This window comes from Opisthocomus hoazin, chromosome 11 (genome assembly GCF_030867145.1).
Source record: "Opisthocomus hoazin isolate bOpiHoa1 chromosome 11, bOpiHoa1.hap1, whole genome shotgun sequence".
NCBI classification, from domain to species: domain Eukaryota; kingdom Metazoa; phylum Chordata; class Aves; order Opisthocomiformes; family Opisthocomidae; genus Opisthocomus; species Opisthocomus hoazin.
In genome coordinates, this window is record NC_134424.1 from 26,827,501 (window position 1) to 26,844,430 (window position 16,930).

Sequence of the window (16,930 nt, forward strand, 5' to 3'; positions counted from 1 at the left end):
AACGTCTGCAGATAGCTGGCAGGCAGAAGGGTCTAGCCTGGAAAGCTGTTGCTCAGCCTCATCTGCCCACGGCACTGCTCGCACAGAGGCACAGAGACTGGGGCTGCTTGCTTGACTTGCCACCTCAAACTTCAAACGAAGCTTATGGGGTCTGTGCCAGGAGCCTGCGACAGCCCTGCTCCGAAAATGCGAACGTCTGCAGATAGCTGGCAGGCAGAAGGGGCTAGCCTGGAAAGCTGTTGCTCAGCCTCATCTGCCCACGGCACTGCTCGCACAGAGGCACAGAGACTGGGGCTGCTTGCTTGTCTTGCCACCTCAAACTTCAAACGTAGCTCTTGGGGTTCGTGCCGGGAGCCTCCGGCAGCCCTGCTCCGAAAATGCGAACGTCTGCAGATAGCTGGCAGGCAGAAGGGGCTAGCCTGGAAAGCTGTTGCTCAGCCTCATCTGCCCATGGCACTGCTCGCACAGAGGCACAGAGACTGGGGCTGCTTGCTTGTCTTGCCAGCTCAAATTTCAAACGTATCTCTTGGGGTCTGTGCCGGGAGTCTGCGGCAGCCCTGCTCCGAAAATGCGAACGTCTGCAGATAGCTGGCAGGCAGAAGGTGCTAGCCTGGAAAGCTGTTGCTCAGCCTCATCTGCCCACGGCACTGCTCACACAGAGGCACAGAGACTGGGGCTGCTTGCTTGTCTTGCCACCTCAAACTTCAAACGTAGCTTATGGGGTCTGTGCCGGGAGCCTGCGGCAGCCCTGCTCCGAAAATGCGAACGTCTGCAGATAGCTGGCAGGCAGAAGGGGCTAGCCTGGAAAGCTGTTGCTCAGCCTCATCTGCCCACGGCACTGCTCGCACAGAGGCACAGAGACTGGGGCTGCTTGCTTGTCTTGCCACCTCAAACTTCAAACGTAGCTTATGGGGTCTGTGCCGGGAGCCTGCGGCAGCCCTGCTCCGAAAATGCGAACGTCTGCAGATAGCTGGCAGCCAGAAGGTGCTAGCCTGGAAAGCTGTTGCTCAGCCTCATCTGCCCATGGCACTGCTCGCACAGAGGCACAGAGACTGGGGCTGCATGCTTGTCTTGCCACCTCAAACTTCAAACGTAGCTCTTGGGGTCCGTGCCGGGAGCCTGCGTCAGCCCTGCTCCGAAAATGCGAACGTCTGCAGATAGCTGGCAGGCAGAAGAGTCTAGCCTGGAAAGCTGTTGCTCAGCCTCATCTGCCCACAGCAGTGCTCGCACAGAGGCACAGAGACTGGGGCTGCTTGCTTGTCTTGCCACCTCAAACTTCAAACGTAGCTTATGGGGTCTGTGCCAGGAGCCTCCGGCAGCCCTGCTCCGAAAATGCGAACGTCTGCAGATAGCTGGCAGGCAGAAGGGGCTAGCCTGGAAAGCTGTTGCTCAGCCTCATCTGCCCACGGCACTGCTCGCACAGAGGCACAGAGACTGGGGCTGCATGCTTGTCTTGCCACCTCAAACTTCAAACGTAGCTTATGGCGTTCTGTGCTGGGAGCCTCCGGGAGCCCTGCTCCGAAAATGCGAACGTCTGCAGATAGCTGGCAGGCAGAAGGGGCTAGCCTGGAAAGCTGTTGCTCAGCCTCATCTGCCCACGGCACTGCTCGCACAGAGGCACAGAGACTGGGGCTGCATGCTTGTCTTGCCACCTCAAACTTCAAACGTAGCTTATGGCGTTCTGTGCTGGGAGCATCCGGGAGCCCTGCTCCGAAAATGCGAACGTCTGCAGATAGCTGGCAGCCAGAAGGGGCTAGCCTGGAAAGCTGTTGCTCAGCCTCATCTGCCCACGGCACTGCTTGCACAGAGGCACAGAGACTGGGGCTGCATGCTTGTCTTGCCACCTCAAACTTCAAACGTAGCTTATGGGGTCTGTGCCGGGAGCCTGAGGCAGCCCTGCTCCGAAAATGCGAACGTCTGCAGATAGCTGGCAGCCAGAAGGTGCTAGCCTGATAAGCTGTTGCTCAGCCTCATCTGCCCATGGCACTGCTCGCACAGAGGCACAGAGACTGGGGCTGCTTGCTTATCTTGCCACTTGAAACCTCAAACGCATGCTGGGAATAGTGGTGTCCCTGCCAGGCTCCTATCACAGCCCTGCTCCGAAAGTGCGAACGTCTGCAGATAGCTGGCAGCCAGAAGGTGCTAGCCTGGAAAGCTGTTGCTCAGCCTCATCTGCCCACGGCAGTGCTCGCACAGAGGCACAGAGACTGGGTCTGCTTGCTTGTCTTGCCACCTCAAACTTCAAACGTAGCTTATGGGGTCCGTGCCGGGAGCCTGCGGCAGCCCTGCTCTGAAAATGCGAACGTCTGCAGATAGCTGGCAGGCAGAAGGGGCTAGCCTGGAAAGCTGTTGCTCAGCCTCATCTGCCCACGGCACTGCTCGCACAGAGGCACAGAGACTGGGGCTGCTTGCTTGTCTTGCCACCTCAAACTTCAAACGTAGCTCTTGGGGTCCGTGCCGGGAGCCTCCGGCAGCCCTGCTCCGAAAATGCGAACGTCTGCAGATAGCTGGCAGGCAGAAGGGGCTAGCCTGGAAAGCTGTTGCTCAGCCTCATCTGCCCATGGCACTGTTCGCATAGAGGCACAGAGACTGGGGCTGCTTGCTTGTCTTGCCAGCTCAAATTTGAAACGTATCTCTTGGGGTCTGTGCCGGGAGTCTGCGGCAGCCCTGCTCCGAAAATGCGAACGTCTGCAGATAGCTGGCAGGCAGAAGGGGCTAGCCTGGAAAGCTGTTGCTCAGCCTCATCTGCCCACGGCACTGCTCGCACAGAGGCACAGAGAATGGGACTCCTTGCTTGTCTTGCCACCTCAACTTCAAACGTAGCCTGGGAAAGTTGGTGTCCCAGCCAGGCTCCTTTCGCAGCCCTGCTCCGAAAGTGCGAACGTCTGCAGATAGCTGGCAGGCAGAAGGGGCTAGCCTGAAAAGCTGTTGCTCAGCCTCATCTGCCCACGGCACTGCTCGCACAGAGGCACAGAGAATGGGGCTCCTTGCTTGTCTTGCCACCTCAAACTTCAAACGTAGCCTGGGAAAGATGGTGTACCTGATAGGCTGCTTTCGCAGCCCTGGTCCGAAAATGCGAACGTCGGCAGATAGCTGGCAGGCAGAAGGTTCTAGCCTGGAAAGCTGTTGCTCAGCCTCATCTGCCAATGGCACTGTTCGCATAGAGGCACAGAGAATGGGGCTGCTTGCTTATCTTGCCACTTGAAACTTCAAATGCATGCTGGGAATGGTGGTGTCCCTGCCAGGCTCCTATGACAGCCCTGCTCCGAAAGTGCGAACGTCTGCAGATAGCTGGTAGCCAGAAGGGGCTATCCTGGAAAGCTGTTGCTCAGCCTCATCTGCCCACGGCACTGCTCGCACAGAGGCACAGAGACTGGGGTGCATGCTTGTCTCTCTACCTCAAACTTCATACGAAACTTATGGGGTCTGTGCCGGGAGCCTGAGGCAGCCCTGCTCCGAAAATGCAAACGTCTGCAGATAGCTGGCAGGCAGAAGGGGCTAGCCTGGAAAGCTGTTGCTCAGCCTCATCTGCCCATGGCACTGTTCGCATAGAGGCACAGAGACTGGGGCTCCTTGCTTGTCTTGCCAGCTCAAATTTCAAACGTATCTCTTGGGGTTCTGTGACAGGAGCCTGCGACAGCCCTGCTCCGAAAATGCGAACGTCTGCAGATAGCTGGCAGGCAGAAGGGGCTAGCCTGGAAAGCTGTTGCTCAGCCTCATCTGCCCATGGCAGTGCTCGCACAGAGGCACAGAGACTGGGGCTGCTTGCTTGTCTTGCCACCTCAAGCTTCAAACGTAGCTTATGGGGTCTGCGCCAGGAGCCTGCGGCAGCCCTGCTCCGAAAATGCGAACGTCTGCAGATAGCTGGCAGGCAGAAGGGGCTAGCCTGGAAAGCTGTTGCTCAGCCTCATCTGCCCACGGCAGTGCTCACACAGAGGCACAGAGACTGGGGCTGCATGCTTGTCTTGCCACCTCAAACTTCAAACGTAGCTTATGGCGTTCTGTGCTGGATGCCTCCGGGAGCCCTGCTCCGAAAATGCGAACGTCTGCAGATAGCTGGCAGGCAGAAGGGGCTAGCCTGGAAAGCTGTTGCTCAGCCTCATCTGCCCATGGCACTGCTCGCACAGAGGCACAGAGACTGGGGCTGCATGCTTATCTTGCCACCTCAAACTTCAAACGTAGCTCTTGGGGTCCGTGCCGGGAGCCTGCGTCAGCCCTGCTCCGAAAATGCGAACGTCTGCAGATAGCTTGCAGGCAGAAGAATCTAGCCTGGAAAGCTGTTGCTCAGCCTCATCTGCCCACGGCACTGCTCGCACAGAGGCACAGAGACTGGGGCTGCTTGCTTGTCTTGCCACCTCAAACTTCAAACGTAGCTTATGGGGTCTGTGCTGCGGCCTCCGGCAGCCCTGCTCCGAAAATGCGAACGTCTGCAGATAGCTGGCAGCCAGAAGGGGCTAGCCTGGAAAGCTGTTGCTCAGCCTCATCTGCCCACGGCACTGCTCGCACAGAGGCACAGAGACTGGGGCTGCTTGCTTGTCTCTCCACCTCAAACTTCAAACGAAACTTATGGGGTCTGTGCCGGGAGCCTGCGACAGCCCTGCTCCGAAAATGCGAACGTCTGCAGATAGCTGGCAGGCAGAAGGGGCTAGCCTGGAAAGCTGTTGCTCAGCCTCATCTGCCCATGGCAGTGCTCGCACAGAGGCACAGAGACTGGGGCTCCTTGCTTGTCTTGCCACCTCAAACTTCAAACGTATCTTATGGCGTTCTGTGCTGGGAGCCTCCGGGAGCCCTGCTCCGAAAATGCGAACGTCTGCAGATAGCTGGCAGCCAGAAGGGGCTAGCCTGGAAAGCTGTTGCTCAGCCTCATCTGCCCACGGCACTGCTTGCACAGAGGCACAGAGACTGGGGCTGCATGCTTGTCTTGCCACCTCAAACTTCAAACGTAGCTTATGGGGTCTGTGCCGGGAGCCTGAGGCAGCCCTGCTCCGAAAATGCGAACGTCTGCAGATAGCTGGCAGCCAGAAGGTGCTAGCCTGGAAAGCTGTTGCTCAGCCTCATCTGCCCACGGCACTGCTCGCACAGAGGCACAGAGACTGGGGCTGCTTGCTTGTCTTGCCACCTCAAATTTCAAACGTAGCTCTTGGGGTCTGTGCCGGGAGTCTGCGGCAGCCCTGCTCCGAAAATGCGAACGTCTGCAGATAGCTGGCAGGCAGAAGGTGCTAGCCTGGAAAGCTGTTGCTCAGCCTCATCTGCCCATGGCACTGCTCGCACAGAGGCACAGAGACTGGGGCTGCTTGCTTGTCTTGCTAGCTCAAACTTCAAACGTAGCTCTTGGGGTCCGTGCCGGGAGCCTGCGGCAGCCCTGCTCCGAAAATGCGAACGTCTGCAGATAGCTGGCAGGCAGAAGGGGCTAGCCTGGAAAGCTGTTGCTCAGCCTCATCTGCCCATGGCACTGTTCGCATAGAGGCACAGAGACTGGGGCTGCTTGCTTGTGTTGCCAGCTCAAATTTCAAACGTATCTCTTGGGGTCTGTGCCGGGAGTCTGCGGCAGCCCTGCTCCGAAAATGCGAACGTCTGCAGATAGCTGGCAGGCAGAAGGGGCTGGCCTGGAAAGCTGTTGCTCAGCCTCATCTGCCCACGGCACTGCTCGCACAGAGTCACAGAGACTGGGGCTGCTTGCTTGACTTGCCACCTCAAACTTCAAACGAAGCTTATGGGGTCTGTGCCAGGAGCCTGCGACAGCCCTGCTCCGAAAATGCGAACGTCTGCAGATAGCTGGCAGGCAGAAGGGGCTAGCCTGGAAAGCTGTTGCTCAGCCTCATCTGCCCACGGCAGTGCTCTCACAGAGGCACAGAGACTGGGGCTGCTTGCTTGTCTTGCCACCTCAAACTTCAAACGTAGCTTATGGGGTCTGTGCCGGGAGCCTGCGGCAGCCCTGCTCCGAAAATGCGAACGTCTGCAGATAGCTGGCAGGCAGAAGGTGCTAGCCTGGAAAGCTGTTGCTCAGCCTCATCTGCCCACGGCAGTGCTCGCACAGAGGCACAGAGACTGGGGCTGCTTGCTTGTCTTGCCACCTCAAACTTCAAACGTAGCTTATGGGGTCCGTGCCGGGAGCCTGCGGCAGCCCTGCTCTGAAAATGCGAACGTCTGCAGATAGCTGGCAGGCAGAAGGGGCTAGCCTGGAAAGCTGTTGCTCAGCCTCATCTGCCCACGGCACTGCTCGCACAGAGGCACAGAGACTGGGGCTGCTTGCTTGTCTTGCCACCTCAAACTTCAAACGTAACTCTTGGGGTCTGTGCCGGGAGTCTGCGGCAGCCCTGCTCCGAAAATGCGAACGTCTGCAGATAGCTGGCAGGCAGAAGGGGCTAGCCTGGAAAGCTGTTGCTCAGCCTCATCTGCCCATGGCACTGCTCGCACAGAGGCACAGAGACTGGGGCTGCTTGCTTGTCTTGCCAGCTCAAATTTCATACGTATCTCTTGGGGTCTGTGCCGGGAGTCTGCGGCAGCCCTGCTCCGAAAATGCGAACGTCTGCAGATAGCTGGCAGGCAGAAGGGGCTAGCCTGGAAAGCTGTTGCTCAGCCTCATCTGCCCACGGCACTGCTCGCACAGAGGCACAGAGACTGGGGCTGCTTGCTTGTCTTGCCACCTCAAACTTCAAACGTAGCCTGGGAAAGATGGTGTACCTGCTAGGCTCCTTTCGCAGCCCTGCTCTTGAAATGCGAACGTCGGCAGATAGTTGGCAGGCAGAAGGGGCTAGCCTGGAAAGCTGTTGCTCAGCCTCATCTGCCCACGGCACTGCTCGCACAGAGGCACAGAGACTGGGGCTGCTTGCTTGTCTTGCCACCTCAAACTTCAAACGTAGCTCTTGGGGTCCGTGCCGGGAGCCTCTGGCAGCCCTGCTCCGAAAATGCGAACGTCTGCAGATAGCTGGCAGGCAGAAGGGGCTAGCCTGGAAAGCTGTTGCTCAGCCTCATCTGCCCACGGCACTGCTCGCACAGAGGCACAGAGACTGGGGCTGCTTGCTTGTCTTGCCAGCTCAAATTTCATACGTATCTCTTGGGGTCTGTGCCGGGAGTCTGCGGCAGCCCTGCTCCGAAAATGCGAACGTCTGCAGATAGCTGGCAGGCAGAAGGGGCTAGCCTGGAAAGCTGTTGCTCAGCCTCATCTGCCCACGGCACTGCTCGCACAGAGGCACAGAGACTGGGGCTGCTTGCTTGTCTTGCCACCTCAAACTTCAAACGTAGCCTGGGAAAGATGGTGTACCTGCTAGGCTCCTTTCGCAGCCCTGCTCTTGAAATGCGAACGTCGGCAGATAGCTGGCAGGCAGAAGGGGCTAGCCTGGAAAGCTGTTGCTCAGCCTCATCTGCCCACGGCACTGCTCGCACAGAGGCACAGAGACTGGGGCTGCTTGCTTGTCTTGCCACCTCAAACTTCAAACGTAGCCTGGGAAAGATGGTGTACCTGCTAGGCTCCTTTAGCAGCCCTGCTCTTGAAATGCGAACGTCGGCAGATAGCTGGCAGGCAGAAGGGGCTAGCCTGGAAAGCTGTTGCTCAGCCTCATCTGCCCACGGCACTGCTCGCACAGAGGCACAGAGACTGGGGCTGCTTGCTTGTCTTGCCACCTCAAACTTCAAACGTAGCTCTTGGGGTCCGTGCCGGGAGCCTCCGGCAGCCCTGCTCCGAAAATGCGAACGTCTGCAGATAGCTGGCAGGCAGAAGGGGCTAGCCTGGAAAGCTGTTGCTCAGCCTCATCTGCCCACGGCAGTGCTCGCACAGAGGCACAGAGACTGGGGCTGCATGCTTGTCTTGCCACCTCAAACTTCAAACGTAGCTTATGGCGTTCTGTGCTGGGAGCCTCCGGCAGCCCTGCTCCAAAAATGCGAACGTCTGCAGATAGCTGGCAGGCAGAAGGGGCTAGCCTGGAAAGCTGTTGCTCAGCCTCATTTGCCAATGGCACTGCTCGCACAGATGCACAGAGACTGGGGCTGCATGCTTGTCTTGCCACCTCAAACTTCAAACGTAGCTCTTGGGGTCCGTGCCGGGAGCCTGCGTCAGCCCTGCTCCGAAAATGCGAACGTCTGCAGATAGCTGGCAGGCAGAAGAGTCTAGCCTGGAAAGCTGTTGCTCAGCCTCATCTGCCCACAGCAGTTCTCGCACAGAGGCACAGAGACTGGGGCTGCTTGCTTGTCTTGCCACCTCAAACTTCAAACGTAGCTTATGGGGTCTGTGCTGCGGCCTCCGGCAGCTATGCTCCGAAAGTGCGAACGTCTGCAGATAGCTGGCAGGCAGAAGGTGCTAGCCTGGAAAGCTGTTGCTCAGCCTCATCTGCCCACGGCACTGCTCGCACAGAGGCAGAGAGACTGGGGCTGCATGCTTGTCTTGCCACCTCAAACTTCAAACGTAGCTTATGGCGTTCTGTGCTGGGAGCCTCCGGGAGCCCTGCTCCGAAAATGCGAACGTCTGCAGATAGCTGGCAGGCAGAAGGGGCTAGCCTGGAAAGCTGTTGCTCAGCCTCATCTGCCCACGGCACTGCTCGTACAGAGGCACAGAGACTGGGGCTGCATGCTTGTCTTGCCACCTCAAACTTCAAACGTAGCTTATGGCGTTCTGTGCTGGGAGCCTCCGGGAGCCCTGCTCCGAAAATGCGAACGTCTGCAGATAGCTGGCAGGCAGAAGGGGCTAGACTGGAAAGCTGTTGCTCAGCCTCATCTGCCCACGGCACTGCTTGCACAGAGGCACAGAGACTGGGGCTGCATGCTTGTCTTGCCACCTCAAACTTCAAACGTAGCTTATGGGGTCCGTGCCGGGAGCCTGCGGCAGCCCTGCTCTGAAAATGCGAACGTCTGCAGATAGCTGGCAGGCAGAAGGGGCTAGCCTGGAAAGCTGTTGCTCAGCCTCATCTGCCCACGCACTGCTCGCACAGAGGCACAGAGACTGGGGCTGCTTGCTTGTCTTGCCAGCTCAAATTTCAAACGTATCTCTTGGGGTCTGTGCCGGGAGTCTGCGGCAGCCCTGCTCCGAAAATGCGAACGTCTGCAGATAGCTGGCAGGCAGAAGGGGCTAGCCTGGAAAGCTGTTGCTCAGCCTCATCTGCCCACGGCACTGCTCGCACAGAGGCACAGAGACTGGGGCTGCTTGCTTGTCTTGCCACCTCAAACTTCAAACGTAGCCTGGGAAAGATGGTGTACCTGCTAGGCTCCTTTCGCAGCCCTGCTCTTGAAATGCGAACGTCGGCAGATAGCTGGCAGGCAGAAGGGGCTAGCCTGGAAAGCTGTTGCTCAGCCTCATCTGCCCACGGCACTGCTCGCACAGAGGCACAGAGACTGGGGCTGCTTGCTTGTCTTGCCACCTCAAACTTCAAACGTAGCTCTTGCGGTCCGTGCCGGGAGCCTCCGGCAGCCCTGCTCCGAAAATGCGAACGTCTGCAGATAGCTGGCAGGCAGAAGGGGCTAGCCTGGAAAGCTGTTGCTCAGCCTCATCTGCCCACGGCACTGCTTGCACAGAGGCACAGAGACTGGGGCTGCATGCTTGTCTTGCCACCTCAAACTTCAAACGTAGCTTATGGGGTCTGTGCCGGGAGCCTGAGGCAGCCCTGCTCCGAAAATGCGAACGTCTGCAGATAGCTGGCAGCCAGAAGGTGCTAGCCTGGAAAGCTGTTGCTCAGCCTCATCTGCCCACGGCACTGCTCGCACAGAGGCACAGAGACTGGGGCTGCTTGCTTGTCTTGCCACCTCAAATTTCAAACGTAGCTCTTGGGGTCTGTGCCGGGAGTCTGCGGCAGCCCTGCTCCGAAAATGCGAACGTCTGCAGATAGCTGGCAGGCAGAAGGTGCTAGCCTGGAAAGCTGTTGCTCAGCCTCATCTGCCCATGGCACTGCTCGCACAGAGGCACAGAGACTGGGGCTGCTTGCTTGTCTTGCTAGCTCAAACTTCAAACGTAGCTCTTGGGGTCCGTGCCGGGAGCCTGCGGCAGCCCTGCTCCGAAAATGCGAACGTCTGCAGATAGCTGGCAGGCAGAAGGGGCTAGCCTGGAAAGCTGTTGCTCAGCCTCATCTGCCCATGGCACTGTTCGCATAGAGGCACAGAGACTGGGGCTGCTTGCTTGTGTTGCCAGCTCAAATTTCAAACGTATCTCTTGGGGTCTGTGCCGGGAGTCTGCGGCAGCCCTGCTCCGAAAATGCGAACGTCTGCAGATAGCTGGCAGGCAGAAGGGGCTGGCCTGGAAAGCTGTTGCTCAGCCTCATCTGCCCACGGCACTGCTCGCACAGAGTCACAGAGACTGGGGCTGCTTGCTTGACTTGCCACCTCAAACTTCAAACGAAGCTTATGGGGTCTGTGCCAGGAGCCTGCGACAGCCCTGCTCCGAAAATGCGAACGTCTGCAGATAGCTGGCAGGCAGAAGGGGCTAGCCTGGAAAGCTGTTGCTCAGCCTCATCTGCCCACGGCAGTGCTCTCACAGAGGCACAGAGACTGGGGCTGCTTGCTTGTCTTGCCACCTCAAACTTCAAACGTAGCTTATGGGGTCTGTGCCGGGAGCCTGCGGCAGCCCTGCTCCGAAAATGCGAACGTCTGCAGATAGCTGGCAGGCAGAAGGTGCTAGCCTGGAAAGCTGTTGCTCAGCCTCATCTGCCCACGGCAGTGCTCGCACAGAGGCACAGAGACTGGGGCTGCTTGCTTGTCTTGCCACCTCAAACTTCAAACGTAGCTTATGGGGTCCGTGCCGGGAGCCTGCGGCAGCCCTGCTCTGAAAATGCGAACGTCTGCAGATAGCTGGCAGGCAGAAGGGGCTAGCCTGGAAAGCTGTTGCTCAGCCTCATCTGCCCACGGCACTGCTCGCACAGAGGCACAGAGACTGGGGCTGCTTGCTTGTCTTGCCACCTCAAACTTCAAACGTAACTCTTGGGGTCTGTGCCGGGAGTCTGCGGCAGCCCTGCTCCGAAAATGCGAACGTCTGCAGATAGCTGGCAGGCAGAAGGGGCTAGCCTGGAAAGCTGTTGCTCAGCCTCATCTGCCCATGGCACTGCTCGCACAGAGGCACAGAGACTGGGGCTGCTTGCTTGTCTTGCCAGCTCAAATTTCATACGTATCTCTTGGGGTCTGTGCCGGGAGTCTGCGGCAGCCCTGCTCCGAAAATGCGAACGTCTGCAGATAGCTGGCAGGCAGAAGGGGCTAGCCTGGAAAGCTGTTGCTCAGCCTCATCTGCCCACGGCACTGCTCGCACAGAGGCACAGAGACTGGGGCTGCTTGCTTGTCTTGCCACCTCAAACTTCAAACGTAGCCTGGGAAAGATGGTGTACCTGCTAGGCTCCTTTCGCAGCCCTGCTCTTGAAATGCGAACGTCTGCAGATAGCTGGCAGGCAGAAGGGGCTAGCCTGGAAAGCTGTTGCTCAGCCTCATCTGCCCACGGCACTGCTCGCACAGAGGCACAGAGACTGGGGCTGCTTGCTTGTCTTGCCACCTCAAACTTCAAACGTAGCTCTTGGGGTCCGTGCCGGGAGCCTCTGGCAGCCCTGCTCCGAAAATGCGAACGTCTGCAGATAGCTGGCAGGCAGAAGGGGCTAGCCTGGAAAGCTGTTGCTCAGCCTCATCTGCCCACGGCACTGCTCGCACAGAGGCACAGAGACTGGGGCTGCTTGCTTGTCTTGCCAGCTCAAATTTCATACGTATCTCTTGGGGTCTGTGCCGGGAGTCTGCGGCAGCCCTGCTCCGAAAATGCGAACGTCTGCAGATAGCTGGCAGGCAGAAGGGGCTAGCCTGGAAAGCTGTTGCTCAGCCTCATCTGCCCACGGCACTGCTCGCACAGAGGCACAGAGACTGGGGCTGCTTGCTTGTCTTGCCACCTCAAACTTCAAACGTAGCCTGGGAAAGATGGTGTACCTGCTAGGCTCCTTTCGCAGCCCTGCTCTTGAAATGCGAACGTCGGCAGATAGCTGGCAGGCAGAAGGGGCTAGCCTGGAAAGCTGTTGCTCAGCCTCATCTGCCCACGGCACTGCTCGCACAGAGGCACAGAGACTGGGGCTGCTTGCTTGTCTTGCCACCTCAAACTTCAAACGTAGCCTGGGAAAGATGGTGTACCTGCTAGGCTCCTTTCGCAGCCCTGCTCTTGAAATGCGAACGTCGGCAGATAGCTGGCAGGCAGAAGGGGCTAGCCTGGAAAGCTGTTGCTCAGCCTCATCTGCCCACGGCACTGCTCGCACAGAGGCACAGAGACTGGGGCTGCTTGCTTGTCTTGCCACCTCAAACTTCAAACGTAGCTCTTGGGGTCCGTGCCGGGAGCCTCCGGCAGCCCTGCTCCGAAAATGCGAACGTCTGCAGATAGCTGGCAGGCAGAAGGGGCTAGCCTGGAAAGCTGTTGCTCAGCCTCATCTGCCCACGGCAGTGCTCGCACAGAGGCACAGAGACTGGGGCTGCATGCTTGTCTTGCCACCTCAAACTTCAAACGTAGCTTATGGCGTTCTGTGCTGGGAGCCTCCGGCAGCCCTGCTCCAAAAATGCGAACGTCTGCAGATAGCTGGCAGGCAGAAGGGGCTAGCCTGGAAAGCTGTTGCTCAGCCTCATTTGCCAATGGCACTGCTCGCACAGATGCACAGAGACTGGGGCTGCATGCTTGTCTTGCCACCTCAAACTTCAAACGTAGCTCTTGGGGTCCGTGCCGGGAGCCTGCGTCAGCCCTGCTCCGAAAATGCGAACGTCTGCAGATAGCTGGCAGGCAGAAGAGTCTAGCCTGGAAAGCTGTTGCTCAGCCTCATCTGCCCACAGCAGTTCTCGCACAGAGGCACAGAGACTGGGGCTGCTTGCTTGTCTTGCCACCTCAAACTTCAAACGTAGCTTATGGGGTCTGTGCTGCGGCCTCCGGCAGCTATGCTCCGAAAGTGCGAACGTCTGCAGATAGCTGGCAGGCAGAAGGTGCTAGCCTGGAAAGCTGTTGCTCAGCCTCATCTGCCCACGGCACTGCTCGCACAGAGGCAGAGAGACTGGGGCTGCATGCTTGTCTTGCCACCTCAAACTTCAAACGTAGCTTATGGCGTTCTGTGCTGGGAGCCTCCGGGAGCCCTGCTCCGAAAATGCGAACGTCTGCAGATAGCTGGCAGGCAGAAGGGGCTAGCCTGGAAAGCTGTTGCTCAGCCTCATCTGCCCACGGCACTGCTCGTACAGAGGCACAGAGACTGGGGCTGCATGCTTGTCTTGCCACCTCAAACTTCAAACGTAGCTTATGGCGTTCTGTGCTGGGAGCCTCCGGGAGCCCTGCTCCGAAAATGCGAACGTCTGCAGATAGCTGGCAGGCAGAAGGGGCTAGACTGGAAAGCTGTTGCTCAGCCTCATCTGCCCACGGCACTGCTTGCACAGAGGCACAGAGACTGGGGCTGCATGCTTGTCTTGCCACCTCAAACTTCAAACGTAGCTTATGGGGTCCGTGCCGGGAGCCTGCGGCAGCCCTGCTCTGAAAATGCGAACGTCTGCAGATAGCTGGCAGGCAGAAGGGGCTAGCCTGGAAAGCTGTTGCTCAGCCTCATCTGCCCACGCACTGCTCGCACAGAGGCACAGAGACTGGGGCTGCTTGCTTGTCTTGCCAGCTCAAATTTCAAACGTATCTCTTGGGGTCTGTGCCGGGAGTCTGCGGCAGCCCTGCTCCGAAAATGCGAACGTCTGCAGATAGCTGGCAGGCAGAAGGGGCTAGCCTGGAAAGCTGTTGCTCAGCCTCATCTGCCCACGGCACTGCTCGCACAGAGGCACAGAGACTGGGGCTGCTTGCTTGTCTTGCCACCTCAAACTTCAAACGTAGCCTGGGAAAGATGGTGTACCTGCTAGGCTCCTTTCGCAGCCCTGCTCTTGAAATGCGAACGTCGGCAGATAGCTGGCAGGCAGAAGGGGCTAGCCTGGAAAGCTGTTGCTCAGCCTCATCTGCCCACGGCACTGCTCGCACAGAGGCACAGAGACTGGGGCTGCTTGCTTGTCTTGCCACCTCAAACTTCAAACGTAGCTCTTGCGGTCCGTGCCGGGAGCCTCCGGCAGCCCTGCTCCGAAAATGCGAACGTCTGCAGATAGCTGGCAGGCAGAAGGGGCTAGCCTGGAAAGCTGTTGCTCAGCCTCATCTGCCCACGGCACTGCTCGCACAGAGGCACAGAGACTGGGGCTGCTTGCTTCTCTTGCCACCTCAAACTTCAAAAGTAGCTTATGGGGTCTGTGCCGGGAGGCTGCTGCAGCCCTGCTCCGAAAATGCCAACGTCTGCAGATAGCTGGCAGGCAGAAGGGGCTAGCCTGGAAAGCTGTTGCTCAGCCTCATCTGCCCACGGCACTGCTCGCACAGAGTCACAGAGACTGGGGCTGCTTGCTTGACTTGCCACCTCAAACTTCAAACGAAGCTTATGGGGTCTGTGCCAGGAGCCTGCGACAGCCCTGCTCCGAAAATGCGAACGTCTGCAGATAGCTGGCAGGCAGAAGGGGCTAGCCTGGAAAGCTGTTGCTCAGCCTCATCTGCCCACGGCAGTGCTCTCACAGAGGCACAGAGACTGGGGCTGCATGCTTGTCTTGCCACCTCAAACTTCAAACGTAGCTTATGGCGTTCTGTGCTGGGAGCCTCCGGCAGCCCTGCTCCGAAAATGCGAACGTCTGCAGATAGCTGGCAGGCAGAAGGGGCTAGCCTGGAAAGCTGTTGCTCAGCCTCATCTGCCAATGGCACTGCTCGCACAGAGGCACAGAGACTGGGGCTGCATGCTTGTCTTGCCACCTCAAACTTCAAACGTAGCTCTTGGGGTCCGTGCCGGGAGCCTGCGTCAGCCCTGCTCCGAAAATGCGAACGTCTGCAGATAGCTGGCAGGCAGAAGAGTCTAGCCTGGAAAGCTGTTGCTCAGCCTCATCTGCCCACAGCAGTTCTCGCACAGAGGCACAGAGACTGGGGCTGCTTGCTTGTCTTGCCACCTCAAACTTCAAACGTAGCTTATGGGGTCTGTGCTGCGGCCTCCGGCAGCCCTGCTCCGAAAATGCGAACGTCTGCAGATAGCTGGCAGGCAGAAGGGGCTAGCCTGGAAAGCTGTTGCTCGGCCTCATCTGCCCACGGCACTGCTCGCACAGAGGCACAGAGACTGGGGCTGCATGCTTGTTTTGCCACCTCAAACTTCAAACGTAGCTTATGGCGTTCTGTGCTGGGAGCCTCCGGGAGCCCTGCTCCGAAAATGCGAACGTCTGCAGATAGCTGGCAGGCAGAAGGGGCTAGCCTGGAAAGCTGTTGCTCAGCCTCATCTGCCCACGGCACTGCTCGTACAGAGGCACAGAGACTGGGGCTGCATGCTTGTCTTGCCACCTCAAACTTCAAACGTATCTTATGGCGTTCTGTGCTGGGAGCCTGCGGCAGCCCTGCTCCGAAAATGCGAACGTCTGCAGATAGCTGGCAGGCAGAAGGGGCTAGCCTGGAAAGCTGTTGCTCAGCCTCATCTGCCCACGGCACTGCTTGCACAGAGGCACAGAGACTGGGGCTGCATGCTTGTCTTGCCACCTCAAACTTCAAACGTAGCTTATGGGGTCTGTGCCAGGAGCCTCCGGCAGCCCTGCTCCGAAAATGCGAACGTCTGCAGATAGCTGGCAGGCAGAAGGGGCTAGCCTGGAAAGCTGTTGCTCAGCCTCATCTGCCCATGGCACTGCTCGCACAGAGGCACAGAGACTGGGGCTGCTTGCTTATCTTGCCACTTGAAACTTCAAACGCATGCTGGGAATGGTGGTGTCCCTGCCAGGCTCCTATCACAGCCCTGCTCCGAAAGTGCGAACGTCTGCAGATAGCTGGCAGCCAGAAGGTGCTAGCCTGGAAAGCTGTTGCTCAGCCTCATCTGCCCACGGCAGTGCTCGCACAGAGGCACAGAGACTGGGGCTGCTTGCTTGTCTTGCCACCTCAAACTTCAAACGTAGCTTATGGGGTCCGTGCCGGGAGCCTGCGGCAGCCCTGCTCTGAAAATGCGAACGTCTGCAGATAGCTGGCAGGCAGAAGGGGCTAGCCTGGAAAGCTGTTGCTCAGCCTCATCTGCCCACGGCACTGCTCGCACAGAGGCACAGAGACTGGGGCTGCTTGCTTGTCTTGCCACCTCAAACTTCAAACGTAGCTCTTGGGGTCCGTGCCGGGAGCCTCCGGCAGCCCTGCTCCGAAAATGCGAACGTCTGCAGATAGCTGGCAGGCAGAAGGGGCTAGCCTGGAAAGCTGTTGCTCAGCCTCATCTGCCCATGGCACTGCTCGCACAGAGGCACAGAGACTGGGGCTGCTTGCTTGTCTTGCCAGCTCAAATTTCAAACATATCTCTTGGGGTCTGTGCCGGGAGTCTGCGGCAGCCCTGCTCTGAAAATGCGAACGTCTGCAGATAGCTGGCAGGCAGAAGGGGCTAGCCTGGAAAGCTGTTGCTCAGCCTCATCTGCCCACGGCAGTGCTCGCACAGAGGCACAGAGACTGGGGCTGCTTGCTTGTCTTGCCATCTCAAACTTCAAACGTAGCCTGGGAAAGATGGTGTACCTGCTAGGCTCCTTTCGCAGCCCTGCTCTTGAAATGCGAACGTCGGCAGATAGCTGGCAGGCAGAAGGGGCTAGCCTGGAAAGCTGTTGCTCAGCCTCATCTGCCCATGGCACTGCTCGCATAGAGGCACAGAGAATGGGGCTGCTTGCTTATCTTGCCACTTGAAACTTCAAACGCATGCTGGGAAACGTGGTGTCCCTGCCAGGCTGCTATCACAGCCCTGCTCCGAAAGTGCGAACGTCTGCAGATAGCTGGCAGGCAGAAGGGGCTAGCCTGGAAAGCTGTTGCTCAGCCTCATCTGCCCACAGCAGTGCTCGCACAGAGGCACAGAGACTGGGGCTGCTTGCTTGTCTTGCCACCTCAAACTTCAAACGTAGCTCTTGGGCTCCGTGCCGGGAGCCTGCGTCAGCCCTGCTCCGAAAATGCGAACGTCTGCAG